This window comes from Ictalurus furcatus, chromosome 10 (assembly GCF_023375685.1).
Source record: "Ictalurus furcatus strain D&B chromosome 10, Billie_1.0, whole genome shotgun sequence".
Taxonomy (NCBI): domain Eukaryota; kingdom Metazoa; phylum Chordata; class Actinopteri; order Siluriformes; family Ictaluridae; genus Ictalurus; species Ictalurus furcatus.
The window spans coordinates 8376258-8388507 of record NC_071264.1 but is presented as its reverse complement, the minus strand read 5'-3'; the positions used below and the strand labels follow the sequence as shown (position 1 = coordinate 8388507).

Sequence of the window (12250 nt, the reverse complement as noted above, 5' to 3'; positions counted from 1 at the left end):
TTAATGCTGTGGAATGCTGCAAAATAAGTTCCTTTATGTATTTTTATAACCACTTATGTTATAACATTGTAACAGCCTTAAGATATAAACAGTAGTTCTCTCACCAGCCTCTCTCTCCTTCTCTCTCCTTCTCTCTCTTTCTCTCTCTCTCGCTCACTCACTCTCTCTCTCTCTTTCTCTCTCTCATTCTCTCTCTCTCTCACTCTCTCCTTCTTTCTCTCTCTCATTCTCTCTCTCTCTCACTCTCTCCTTCTTTCTCTCTCTCATTCTCTCTCTCTCTCACTCTCTCCTTCTTTCTCTCTCACTCTCTCTCTCTCGTTATCTCTCTCTTTCTCTCTCTCTCTCACTCTCTCTCACTCTCTTTCTCTCTCTGTCTTTCTCTCGTTCTCTCTCTCTCTTTCTCTCTCTCACTCTTTCTCTCTCACTCTCTCACTCTCTTTCACTCTCTCACTCTTTCTCTCTCACTCTTTCACTCTCACTCTTTCTCTCTCACTCTCTTTCACTCTCTCTCTTTCTCTCTCTCACTCTCTCTCTCTGTCTTTCTCTATCTCTTTCTCTCTCTCTTTCTCTCTCTCACTCTTTCTCTCTCTCTCGTTCTCGCTCACTCTCTTTCTCTCTCTCTCTCTTTTCAAGTTAATAAGCCAAAAAAACCCCACACCTCAGCTTGTCATGGTTCTTAATAACGTCTTTCCGTCTTTTCCATGGCGGGAAACTGTTAAACGTCTCCTCACAGAAAACATTACCATGTCAGTGATTTATACATTTGTCTCTTGTTAAATAACAGCACGTTATTTAATCCGTTTATTATTAGTCTTAGATTATGTGGCGCGTCAGCTGTGCAAGTCCCTGCGTATGAGCCGTTACTATAGAAACATTAACAATATTGAACGAGCACGTTAATATTAACCTGTCGTTCCTGTTGCGGTTTTAACCGCTGTCGCAAAAAATAATACACACCACCTCTTTGAAGAATATAACTACACTGTGGAGCGAATAATGTTAATCAACACCTTCTGAATTGAGAATTTAACACGTCTGTGGTATAAACACTATTTGTACTTGAAGATAAAAGTTAGAACAATAATACAGCATGATGTACCACGGACAAATGACTGTCCTCCTCCTCTCACGGTGCTAATCTGACCCGCCGATTTCTCATTTACGTCATGAAAAGGATTCGTCTCTTTCTACCCTCAGTCGTCCATTTCTATCCATACAGGCCACTCAGGTGCTTGTTCACTTGCTTGTCATTTCGAGACTGGACTACCACAACCCACACCCCACTGCTACACTCCCTCCACTGGCTTCCTGTAGCGCCTCGCATCATAGTTCAATTAAACCTACAAAGCCAAACATGGACCAGCACCTAGCTGCCTCAAAGCACTTATCACGCCCTCATTATAGTACTGCTCGGTTGGACCCACCATCTCTCAGGGTACAAGGAAGGCATGCGTCCAGACGCTTGTCTGTTCTGGCACCTAGGTGGTGGAATGAAGCACCTGAATGAACCTCCACTTTAGACTGAGTCCTCGTAGTCCCTGACCTAGTGAACGAGCATGAGGATTTCTGTAAGTTGCTCTGGATAAGGCTGTAAATGTAAATGATGTTGCTTTTGCCAGCACAATTTTGATAAAAGAATCAGGCCCCGTTTACACTTTTTAAAACAAAAACGATCCTCGTCCACGCTGGCGTTTGCGCTGTGTTTCAGAAACGATCTCCGTTCACACTACCCGACCGAAAACGCATGTCACATGACCATCCGTGCACACTGGGCATGCGCGTACAAGTGTAAACAGGAAGTTGGTTGCCAGTCACCGGCAGGCACAACAATGAGCATAACGGCGAGGAAAAGCGAGGACGTCTTCGTGTGGTGTTGTCAGGGCCGATCTGGACAAATGAAAGTCGTGTCGCCGTTCCTCAGGAACAACTTCGTTGACAAATGTCCCACCAGGCACTAGTTCTTCCCGGTCTAACCCAAAACCGCTGTTCCATGTAGGGCTTATGTCGCTTGAAATGAGATTTTTTGCCGATTGCTCTTAACTAGAGCTGCAACAACTAATCGATAAAATCGATAATAACCAATTATGGATTAGTCGGTCTGTGTGGCACGGGGTGTGTCTACTCATTACGTTACTTCTGTTCCGAAAACACGCTTCGGAGAGTAAATACTAAAGTTGTGTCCCAAACGAAGTACTACACACTTACACTGTGCACTCTGCGCTACCGTCGTGCGTGTGGATTTTAGAAAGGTAATATCATCTCAAATAGAACACGAGCCGTTTTTTACTACCCGGAAGTAAAAGCCGCTTCCTAGTCGACAGCGCATGACGTCATACACACGTAATGCGACACCGCCAGCTTTAGCAGAATCCCAGAGTCACGGACACTGACTTTCTCCAGTTTCCTGTTTATATACTTGGTTATACGCTTAGTTTATATTATATATAAATATTTATGCATTATTTTTACGGATGCACAAAAAGCACAGAATTAAACTACAGTCCTAAATGAATAATATATATTCTGGGGTGGGTGTGTGTGTGTGTGTGTGTGTGTGTGTGTGTATTGGCTTCTTTTCAGTCTTGTATAATTGGACAAACAGTTGTGTAAAGTTTTAGTCTGACGTTTATATTTGTAACACTCAGTTTGTGGATTTTATTTTAAATAAATGAAAAAATGGTACTCAAAGTCTGCCCCGCCCCATCCGATTAATTAAAAAAAAATAATCAGCCAACCCTACTCTAATCGTAGTTCGCCTCTTGCGCATGTAGCAGCTGCAGTATTATAAAATACAGAATTTAACTGCACGGTGGCTGCTAAGAATGACGGCAAAGCCAGCAAAGCTTGCGGTTCAGTCTCCGCGTTGTCGTGTATACGATCAAGGTAGCGTAACGGTCATATGGTAGGGGCTTGACGAATCGGGGAAGGATACCCAATGATCCAGAGATCCCAATCACGGGGCGAATGTGGGCAAAGCCCCGCCTTCGTTTTTTCAAAAGTCTTCATTTTGGTCTGTTTCCACTGAAACGCGAGCCCGGAGTTTTCAAACTAAAACGTGGTCTACGGCGTTTCCAAAAGTTTCTGTTTTCTGGTCGAAAACGCCGGAGTAGTGTAGACGGCAGGCGTAACCGTAGCAACAGTTATGCGTTTTAAAACGAAAACACACTAGTGTAAACAGGGCCTCAGACTATTTGTTGTTTTATGCTATCACTCATTGTCCATGTGATATGGTGTGGGGGGGGGGGGGGGGATAAATCAGTAGCTAACACAGCTGCAGGCAACACCCTGAGATACTATTGTTGGTGCTCAGAAAACGTCAAACTGCAATCTTAGTTACCGGAGCGATGAGTAACAGAAGAATCACAGCCAGTACTTTGTGGCGTTCACATCCCTGTGTTCTTCCCGAGAGCCACAGCTCTTATATTTATAACCTTGTGCTTTACTCTTCTGACTCTTAATGGATCAATTTAAAACGTATAAAGTCTGTCTTGTTCCCACCGAGGGTTTAATGAAAAGAATTACCAATTTGTACTTACAAATACATTGGTCATGCTGTTGCTGCCTTACTCTCTCTCTGTCTGTCTATCTCTCCCTCTCTCTCTCTCTCTCTCTCTCCCTCTCTCTCTCTCTAACTGTCTGCTTTATGCTTCCTCTCATCCTTCCTGTCAGAAATCAGTCGTAGCACAAATAGGAGCTTTTTTGTTTCCAGGTTACCATTGCCACCCCCCCGCTTTGTCTCCACGGTAACTGTCAGTTAAAGCACTGTGGTAATGCGAGGCACCTGCAGTGGGTGCAGCACTGTGTGCAGGGAGACACTTTTTGGCTGTGTAAGAAGCAGTTTGCTGAAGGAATTGTATGATAAATTGCTGCACAAACTGAAGCTCTGCACTATTTTTACTTCTATAATATGTTTTCACACACACACACACACACAGAGTAATGATGTAGGAGCTGAAGATAGAGAGAGCACACAGGAAAGAAAGTAATGCCTCTTTTTCGAGGCATCAGTTCCCTCAAAATTAGAACTACGGATGTTAAAAAAAACACTGCAGAAATGTGATCGCTCCTCTGGGGACGATTCATGGTGGATTCTGGAGAATCCCTGAAGCGCTGAACTCTGACCCCGACTACCACAGTGCACACTCAATATAGAATTCCGTTACTAGAGGGAAAACTACATATTAAGAGTCTCAAGGAAAAAGAAGACACCTGAAAGTAAGTCTGTAGACTTTCAAATGTTTCCAGATTTGACTTTTGTGTTTCTACCACATTCAGCTGTCTGTTTAACCTTTTTCAATTTCACCAACATCTCAGTTCTTCACTTGGCTTCAGCTCTGTTAAGAATTGTAATGCTGAGTCATCGAGTTCATTCTAACATGCGATAAGTCGCTCGTGAGCATGGAGTGAGTTCTACTGTCGTCGCGCATGGACATGTAGCGCCCATTCATCTGTGTTACCTCGGCTAGCAGGTTAGCAGTGCAAGCTAACTGTATTAGCAACATACCCTCACCAGAGGCACTACCATATGCCTATATATCTATTTATATCTTCTTCTAAGTAGTAAAACACAAATTAAATAACGCACTAATTAGTAGGAAACTCGAGTATCCTGCACAGAGCCCTGACCTCAACCCCACTGAACACCTTCGGGATGAACTGGAACACCGACTGCACCCTAAAACTCCTCATCCAACATCAGTGACCGACCTCACTAACGCTCTTGTTGCTGAAGGAGCACAAATCCCCACAGTCATGCTTCAAAATGTTCAGCAAAGACATATGGGTATGATGGTCAGGTGTCCACAAATCTTTGTCCGTATAATATATTTGACTCAAGCAGTATATAGAAACTAACTGCAGGTTGGGCCTGAAAATCCAGCTCAAAATAAAAAAGTGGCTTTTCCACTCGCTAGTGTAAACGCATCTCATGTGTGAGCCTCAGAAGTTCAATTCAATAGAATTTTATTTGTATAGCGCTTTTTTTTTTTTTTTTTTTTTTTTAAACAAAGCAGCTTTAGAGAAATCTGGATATACATTTTTACTTTAAATTTATGGCTAGTGAGCAAGCCAGAGGTGATGGTAGCAACAAGAATCCTTGAGGAACCAGACTCGGAAAGGAACCCATCCTCATCTGGGTGACACCGGATAGTGTAAATATAAATCATTCCACTTATATAATTGTGTATTATAAAGTCAAGCATGCCAAGTGTGTTAAAAGGAGCTTTTTGTCTATGAGAATCAATACATACTATACTGTGATGTGGGGATGAAGACTTGAGTGTAAACTGTTCATAGCAGTTGCTGGCTATCAAAGAAAGAATGTCCTCAGCCATCTTTAGGGTGTCTGTGTGGTACCATCCACTGTAAACCCATGGTGAACTGTAGGCTATCCATGCGGGGCCATACTCCGCTTTAAAAAAGCCATTAACAAAAAGCTTGACTAAACAAACAGGATTTTAGTTTAGACTTAAAGACCGCGACCATGTCCGAGTCCCATACACGAATTGGAAGGCTGTTCCAAAACTGTTGGGATTTATGAGAGAAAGCTCTACCCTCTGTTGTAGCCTTCATTATTCTAGGTACCAATAAAGATCCTGCACCTTTTGATCAATAACCCTCTTACCCCTAAGTTCCCACAGTATTATGTCCCATAACCCTATATTCCCCAGAGAAACAGCACACCAACCCTGAGCTCCTGGGCCAAAATCAACATTTTAATTTGAACATTTTTAGGCCTTGAAACAACTTATAACAATGTATTTGTGTAATGTTACTTTGAAAATGAAGCAGTTCAGTGTTTTTACTAAACTTAGAGCACAATTCTGAACTAGAGAAATGACGAAAAAATGCTGGCTAAAATCCTTCTACTCATTTAGAAGTACCATACGAGCATCAGCGTGGTCAATGCCTTTATAAATAATAAATAAATAAATGCATTTTAGCGCCAAAAGTCAAGTTTCTGGTGATAATCAGACCAGCAGGTAGTGTTTTCACGAATGCACAGAAATGGTCCCGTAGAAATGGACCCCTGCAGTGTCAGTCGCACCGGTTGATGCTGAAGATGAAGACGGATCAGGGTCTGAATCAGGAGAGATTGCGTCTCTATCAGTTTCGGTTTCAACATCGCCTGAACTTTCACCGCTGTCACTATCTAGAATCCTCGCTCTCGCCTGTGTAACCGTGTATGTTTTCTTTTTTTTCATTGTTTTCGATGTACCTGTGTTCACTGTAGGTGTAACTTTAGCTGTAACACGATTAGCTTTTCGCTTTGGCATTTTTAGTTCACTTCTACTATTACACCAATATTCACGCTTGGATCAGCTTCATCGTAATGCCGGCGTAATAACGTAATCACGTCGTGACGTCATCAACCTTCCGGGTCAAAAAAAAATAACTAAATAAGTAAGGAATCATAGCAGAGTAATGCCGGTACACCGGCCTTACGGGGATAACGTTTACACTGTAAATCCTCTATATCGGCCTTACGGGGATTTGGCATAGACGACCAAGCCGGTCTATCGTCCTTACGGGAATAGATCAAAGACGGGCAAGCCGGTTTTTCGGCCATACGGGGTAAGAGGGTTAAAGTCCAAAATAGCCATTCCTGGGTGTTTCTGCTTTAAGATTTCTGGGCACTCACACTCGACAATAAGAGAACCGTTCTTTTCTAAAGTGTGACAGCCACCAAGGTCACATGGAACAAAAAAAAAATAGTACAGCTATTTTAATGACTAAAAATCATGGCCTCATGTAAAAGTGAATTTACAGTGAACTGACTTTGTATTTAGGCATCTCACGAAGCACATTATTTCATAGAATTAGTGAATTCTTGCTCTTGGGGAAAACGTGTGAAGTGAAATGAAATTTCATGAAACATAAAATGTACAAATGCTTCCATTTTAATGGCTAGAATATGGATATTTTGCGGTGTTGATTCTATGCGTATATTGGTGCTGGCTGTTTTGTCTTTTATTTAACACGTTTTAACGTATTAAACACTGGAATCTTTCGCTTTTGTAAGTCCAATCAGACATATAAATTGCTAATCCAAGCCCTTTTGAGGATAGTGTTATCATGCATTGTGTGTGTAAAGGAAAGGTTCACCTTCAAGGTGTGGGGAAAACATTACAGTATACAGATAGCAGAATTTCTGCAGGATACATCCACTGAACACTGTACATTTTGCATGTTAAAGAAATACACGTTCTCATCCTTTTGTCACAAGAATATTTGACCTTTATGATCTAAAAATGACTTTGGAATCATGATGTGCATTTGTCAGATCAGATTGGCGGCTGGCATTTTGACAGAGCGACATAAGTCGGGTAGGGAAGCTGAGATCAGCTCTGTGTATCTGTTCATAAGCTGTGGCGTGAAAGAGAAAAGATCTCAATATGGGGATTTGCAAAGGTCAGATAGGAGGTAATTACAGACCGCTTACTGATTAGAACATCTTGTATTTAGTGTGTCCCTTTTTTTCAGAATCTCTTAGGCATTTTTGTGTTGGCTTTTGATCAGGTTATATTTGATTTTCCTTAAGGAGCTATTTTATGAAGGGTACCACATTCTGTGCTCCCTTCAGGCACATATATCCGTGTGAATGAATGACGTCATGTAGCTACAACCTTCATGGATCTTCTCGTTCTGCTAGAGTTGTTTTTAGGGATGCATCCATAGCATTTTTTTTAATTTCCCCCCCCCCCCGCTAGACCAAGTACATGTTTTTTGTAATGTCCGCTGTAAATGAAGTGCGCTAGTTATAAGGTGACCAAACGTCCTCTTTTTCGGACCTTAAAATCGTATCCCGTGGACATTCAAAGGAATCTAGGGAAAAACGTCAAACGTGGACGGAGTGAAACCGATTTTCTTTCTATACATTTAAGTGACGCTAATAGTGTAAACAAAAGATGTCCTCTTTTTGGAAAACCGGAATATGTTCACCCTAACTAGTTAGCCGATTTAGTTACGGTGAACCGTGTAGCATTGCACTGGACAAAAGCGGGCTTTATTCTACTTGGGAAAAGCTCTTCTGTACAGATGTTTTTTCTCTCAATGGTTTCATCGTGTCAGAATCCTTTGTTGTCAAAACACACACCTAGCAATGTCTGTAGACATTAATTCACCTAGCCAGCATTTGCTCTTGTGTCGCTTGTTGCTACGGGCCGCTAGCAACAAACTCCTTGAGCCGAATTATATGTTTAAGATGTTGTAGGTGAATGCTGTAGTTTTCTCATTGTAATGTTTTTTTGTTTTTTTTTCCCACGGAGCACAGTGTGCAGTCTGCTTGGATTTGATTTGATTGCCGTCATTAATCATGAGCCTAGGCGAACGTAATGGTATAATATCAATTTTATGCTAAGTTATGTGACAATACAGCTTTCTCAGATATCACAGGTACCATGACATTACAAACTGATTAGAAGCAGCTGATTTGATGGTAAAAATGTGTGCAGAATCTTTTAATCTTCTAAAGAACTATAAAGTCATTTAATTGTAAATCTTAATGGAGAGCAAGGAGAGAACCAAATGTCCACCAGATTGGTCAGTCTGGTGTAGTTCTTTTGGCCACTAAATCATCCCACATGTTTTTCTCTCACACCTCCACATCCCCCTTCATTCTCTGTTATTAAACTCTCCTCACCCTTTCTGTCTCCTCCATCAGTGGCCCAGCAGGTTCCCTCCTCTATCTTTCTCATCTCATCTCTTTTTTTTTTTTTTCTTTTTCCCTTTCCTCTGACGTGTTCTTGTTCTCTTATTTATCTTCCACCTAACTACTCACCTGTCCATCCATCAGTCCATTAATCTACCCCTCCATCCATCATTCTCTACACCCACCCACTGTACGGGGTAATAAAAGGCAACCACGGTGTTAAGGTCAAATATTAGTAGCCTCCCACCTTTCCCTTTTCACTCCATCCTGGTCTGTTCTCCAGATTAAGTGTTCGGCGCAGTGTACGTGTCGGATTGCAGATCTTTGTAATTGGCCTGGATTAGATTGGATTGTGTATAGCAGAGTTCAGCACTAAGCTTGGTAATGACGTGGGTGTCAAGAAGTGTCTTTCTAGTGTCCTCTGGCATGCGCGCTCAGACAGACAGTGCTGTGATTGGATGAGGTTTGTAGGGTTTGGCTCTCTGTGCTGCTCCCTCAGTGTTGAACAATGCAATATGTGATTGATATTCACGCCTGGTTTTACTGCGTTCTTTTAGCACTGGCTGGTGTGTACTTTTAGCCCTGCAATGCTGAGTAAAAATAGACCATTGTAGATTGCAGGGGTGTGTGTGTATATATACATATATATATATATTCCTACCCCACAATTATCTATTCTCCCCCCTGTCTCTTTGCTACTCACTTAAAGAATAGCTGTTGATTGAGGCCCACCTGCACTGTATTATTTGCGCCCCCCCTCACCAATATGAACCAGACCCATGTCATTAACACCTATGGGAAGGAGCACGATGTAATCTGTAGTGTAGGAGGAGAAAGGAGGTCTTGAAAGACATAGACTACCCAAGAAATTATTGATGGATAACAGGGAGATAAATTATGGTAGGACAAATCGTGATAAACAAACACCTTTTGGTTTGGAATAAATGTAAGGAAACGCTAGTTGGTGCTGGGTGCTAAATATGCAGTAGATAAAAACTATAATTTGATTAATAATTTGTGCGAAATGTATGTGATAATTAACTGTTTATTCCGAGCGGTTGTCATTCGTAGTCTAGTTATGTCATGTAGCCTACCCTTTCCCTCTGGCTATGGTATGAGAGAGTTTTATTTGATTTAGATCTTTTTTTTTTGATTTCTTCTTTTCAGTTTGCTTTCTGTTGCAGAAATGTCAAGTGGGAACTGTTATGCTGTAGTGGGAAGGATACTCTCTGGCCTTTTTGCCGAGCTCCCTTAACCAGTAGTCCATCAAATCATGTGAAGTGTAGTTGAAATGATCTCTGACTTCAAGTCCACATGCAACATGAGAAATCTTACATGAGCTTTGCATTTCGTACGGTGTTTGTTAATTTGGTGGCAGATCCTCATTGCATTTGGTTCATTTTCCATTTCTAATTGAGTCGGTGTTCACCAGAGAGAGAAGGCTTGAGAGACAGGAGCTCCTCTGATACATCCTTAGACAACATACTGTTCCTCGTCTGTTCCTCTGGCTCTGTATTTCAGGGTTTTCTCTTACAACTGGCATATGGTTCTGCTTTTTTTTTTTCTTTCCCCGACACATTCTGGATCTTTTCCAACTATAGAGCCATATTCAGCAGCGTTGTCTGACACTTTGCATAGTTTGTGCTACTTCAGCTTCTGACATCATGTGTAGGATTTAAACGTGCACGTTTCAAAATGGCCGATAAACATCTCTACACCTTTACCATCACGATAAAGGAAGAAAATATGAATACATTATATATAGAATGGGAACACCTCCATGTTCTGTTATCTTCCCGAACCCTCCCCTTCTCCACACTCCTTTAGAACCTACTACCTCATTATAAAACGCAAGTGGGGCACACTGGGTAAATAGATGTGTGAGCCTCAGACCAATGACTGCATTACGTATATGGGTGGACATCACGACAGGAATTCAAACGTGAAGCCAAAATGTCTCCGAGCCCCTCTATTGGCTGGCTGGATGTGGTACAATTTTAAACCCCGCCCATTCCCACGTTGCGAAATGAGGCAAAAGTTGCTTCTCCACAGATTATTTTCAGGAACGGTGCTCCGTCTTTGTCAAGTTCATTTGACATGATACAGTCCGTGATATGGCCAAAAGTATGTGGACACCTGACCATCACACCCTTGTGTAGTTTTTCTCCAGACTGTTGGTACAAAGGTTGGAAGCACACAATTGTCTAGAACTGGATCGCCGACTGCACCCCAGGTCTTCTTACCTGACCTCACTAATGTTCTTGTGGATGAATGAACACACATCCCCACAGCCACGCTCCAAAATCTAGTGCCAAGCCTTCCCAGAAGAGTGGAGGCTATTATAACAGCAATGGGGGACTTAATCTGGAACGGGATGTTTAACAAGCATATTTTTGGGTGTGAGAGTCAGGTGTTCACAAACATTTGGCCATGTCGTGTATACGTCCCAATATTTTTCTTTACAATAAACGCGTGTTATTGACAGTTTAAGGTCGGGCTAGAAATGACAGCCTCATGAACGTGTCTCGTTTTGATGTCTAAGCTGCAGATCGTTGTGCTGATATTATAACTAGCAAACCAGTGTGTGTGTGTGTGTGTGTGTGTGTGTGTGTGTGTGTGTGTGTGTGTGTGTGAACAAAGTGATGGGAAACCAAACTCAATTTCATAACAATTTACGATTGACACTCAAAGTAGCTTGGTCACGTTAGCCACTTGCTTTTAAAAGTACTCCACCAACAGAACATGTTATGAGTCTCGTGTTGTTATTTCAGCTGGTTAGCCCTTTAAACACATCGGCTTTATGTGGTTCTAATTCACTCACTACGTAGTCTATTAATAATCTGAATATCGGACCATGATAGGTTTAAGCCATTGAACTAAGTTCCTGAGGTGATGAAATATGCTCACTGGTAATCAGGATTAGCCATTTAGTTGTTTTTAAATGCAGTGGCACAGTGGTGTGTTTATGATTATTGGAATTGTACAGTCACTCCATGTTTTCTTGCACATACGTAGGTGATGCTTTCTTTTTTTTTTTTTCCCTCAAGAAGCCTAATATGAAACTGAGCTCAAACTGGACTGAAGAAAGCTATATTGCAAACCATGATTTAATCTGTTTTGTTCATAAAGCATGAAATCTTTTTCCACCATTTGACTATATATGAGCGCGCGTACGTTTCTTTTCTTTCGGCACGTTCGGTATCAATATGCCAAAGGATTGCTTCGCAAGGTTACACTCTCAAGGCTGTGCGCGCTCAAACATACACACAAGGCTTCCCCTGTTCCAGCACATGGCTGAAAAACACTTTTTGAAAACCCTGTGAAAGACTTTTCTGTCAGATTTATTTTCTGCTTTCCTCTTTTTCTTTCTCCCCTGCTAACTGTGTCTGTGTGTGTGTTCAGAGGGGGGATGTGCTGTAGTCAGTGATTTAGTTGCAGGCTTAAACCCAGGGTGACTCTATTCTGTCCACTTGGGCCACTCTCTTCTCCGGAGGCGCCAGCGGTCTCAGGTTAACAACTTCAACTCTGGATCCGTTTTTATGTAGTTTTTTTTTGTTGTTGTTGTTGTTTATTTATTTATTTATTTTTATGAGCGGGCCG

At 41.8% G+C, this 12250-nt stretch overlaps 1 protein-coding gene across 2 annotated transcripts in view; it reads left to right on the top strand.

Annotated features, from left to right (window-relative positions):
- Nucleotides 1-12250, top strand: part of diaph3 (diaphanous-related formin 3) — a 376752-nt gene that overhangs the window by 290443 nt on the left and 74059 nt on the right. The window lies entirely within an intron of this gene.